We start from the raw sequence: 3,130 nt of genomic DNA, 5'->3' as shown, positions 1-3,130 counted from the left end.
ATCTCTTATGATTAATTAATGTCATATAGAAAAATAATGATGTTTTACTATGAGGAGAAAAGACAGAAGCTTCAAGTAGTAATGAATTTTAAGAATGCACAAATTTCACCTGAAGCTTGTGCTAAGGAGCAGGGAACATATAGCACTGACAGAAAAATCCACCACAGTAAAGGGAATGTTGGAGGTGGTTGCAGCATAGATACATAGCCCACAAGGAAGTAGGATTACTTTAAGGAATTGATCAAAGACAAGTGATCTTGAAGACCTGGGTTCTACATCATTTCCCCAGTAATGGATTTACAGCAGCAGAAGTGATGATAAAGTATAGGGAACAGCAGCAACAACCCATATAACTTCTGAACAAAGTTGTTATTTGTGTCGTTGTTGTTGTTATGTGCCATCGAGTTGGACCCGACTCATAGCGACTCTTCCTTGGGTTTCCGAGGCGTTATCACTACAGAAGTTGATTGCTTCATCTTTCTTCCGAGGAGTGGCTGGTGCGTTTGAACAGCCAGCCTTCTAGTTAGCAGTCAAGTGCCTTAGGCACTACGCTACCAGAGCTCCCATTTGTTATTTGTAGTGTTATGTTTATCAATATGGATTAAACAAAAAAAAGATATGTGTAGACTCCCATTGCAGAACAGAAAGATGGCTGCAACTTTTCCAACAACTAGCATCCAGTGTACTTTCTCATTAACATATTTAGCAGAGCATATGTTTTAAGGAGATATTCTTTATGGTCATGGTATTATATTTGCCTAGTTCTCCTATACACACATTAAATGACTGAGTCTCTAAATCTGTTGAGAGTTTATAAGGCCTAATCTAAAAAAACTATGCAAAAAAAAAGAAAAAAAAAACTGCACAGCAAAACTCAAGATGTATATAAGACTCTGAAAACTGAAAATTAAGAAAAATTGAAACAAGAAAAATAAATATAAGGCTAGTCAAAATATCATGCAGCATACAATATATCTTTTCTGTTATTGTCAGGTGCTAGCAAGTCAGTTCTGACTAATAGCAGCCCTCTGTACAACAGAAAGAAATACTGCCTGGTCCTATGCCATCTTCACTGTTGCTGCTATGGATGAGCTCATTGTTGCATCCACTGTGTCAATCCATCTCATCGGAGTGTTCTTTATTATCACTAACTCTCTACTTGACCAAGCATGATGTTCAATAAATCTTACCATTCACGTCAACAAAGAAAAAAAAAAAAAATGTTAATTTAAAAAAGTTACAAAAAGTTGCTAAAATAATGAAAAAAGTTATTTGAGATATGAGTACCCACTGAACTGATTAAGACATATTACTTCTAATAACATTTAAGATATAGTACAGACATTTTCCCATACATTCAATGATAAACTATTCTTTCCTGCATATGATCTTGCCTCTAATGAGTTTTATAGGTGATCCTCAAAGTTTCTTGCTTGTACATATTTCTAATCCTGTTTGTAATGGTACTGCATATTTTCTCTTGCTGTAAACCAAAAAATAATCCAAAATCACTGCCAATGAGTCAATTCGCCTCATAATGACACCTCCTTGGGTTTTCGAGGAGATATCTCTACAGAAGTAGATTGCCCAATCTCCCTTCCCAGGAATGCCTGTAGGGTTTGAACTACCAGCCTTCTGGATAACAATCAAATGCCTTAGGCACTATGGCACCAGAGCTCCTAAGCTCATATATATACATGTATGCTTGTATATCTTATTTTATTCATTGTATATCTTAAAATGGGAGCTCTGGTGGCATAGTGTCTAAGTTGTTTGACTGCTAACCAGAAAGCTGGTGGGCAATCTACTTTACTTCAGTGGTACTGTCTCGGAAACCCAAAGTCGGATCGGACTTGATGGCAGTGAGTTTGGTGGGTTTGGGTTTTAAAGGATAAATGCATTCATACTAAAGATGTATATGGGATATCAAATTATTTATAAGAATTTATTCTGAAAGAATGATGGATAAATATTAAAGATACACACACACGCGCGCACACACACACACACACACACACATATATATATATATATAATTCCATGAGGCATTAGAAGATATCAGGATATGAAATATGAGTACTCAATTCTATAACTGAAACCATATGCCTATGCTATTTTTAAACATATATATCAGCAGGCTTTCTGCTTAGCAGGACCGGATCGCTTCTCTGTGATTTACAGAGCTTCCGTGTGATTGAAAAGGGCTCATTAATTTATTACAGTCAATTAATTGTATAATTTCCTTGTAGAGTTCTGAAAAAAAGTTAACAATTTTGTAATAAAGCCTTTCAAACAGTATTTTTCATTGATACACACATATAGGTTTTCTATCAATTATTTTGAATTTTCTAATATCAGAGAAGAAAATTGGAATCAAAATTTTGGGGTTAGAAAATAACTTGGACAACCTCTCTATTTATTTTTTTAATAGATTTGTCTGTGTGTGTGTGTGTGTACTGAGGTTCTCTGAGGTTATGGATTTACATAAATTTAAGGAGAAAGATAAATTAGGCCATGGAGAATAATACAGATGTGTATAATCTCCTCATTACCTTCACATTTGTTTTCCACATGATAGAATTATAGAAAAATTGAATTTTCTGCAAAATTATGTTATATTGTCACATTTCTCATGGTCCCATAACTGGATCTATAAAAGACAAAAACAAAACATACATAATCTAAGTCATAGAATAAAGAATGTAGACTAAACTTCCAAAATAATAATAATAATGTAAACAATATTTTAAACAATTTCTGGATAATCACATGTAATGATGGCATTAACATGCAAGATCTTCAAACATATATATAAAAAATCATATTAAAAGTATATGGACTGACAAAATATTTAAAAATAAACTTTCTATAGAGAGGCCTCATAGAGTCAAAATGTGAGACTTAGGTATCATATATTTAAGACAAGATAAACAAAGAATAATACAGTTTATAATAGTAATTTACATTTTTTTTTTTCAGCCTCAGGACTCGTTATTTTGAAAAGGATAGCTAATATAGAAAATATGGATATGTTATCAACAGGGACCAGTCCCCAGAGAAGGACATCAAGTTTGGTAAAGTTGAGGGTAAGTGGAAAAGAGGAAGAAGCTCACTAAACATATTGACACAG

The sequence above is a fragment of the Orycteropus afer genome, unplaced genomic scaffold, assembly GCF_000298275.1.
Source record: "Orycteropus afer afer isolate SDZICR_OR568_19922 unplaced genomic scaffold, OryAfe1.0 scaffold00602, whole genome shotgun sequence".
In the NCBI taxonomy this organism is placed as follows: domain Eukaryota; kingdom Metazoa; phylum Chordata; class Mammalia; order Tubulidentata; family Orycteropodidae; genus Orycteropus; species Orycteropus afer.
The sequence above is the reverse complement of the archived record's forward strand: the minus strand, read 5'-3'. Positions refer to the sequence as shown.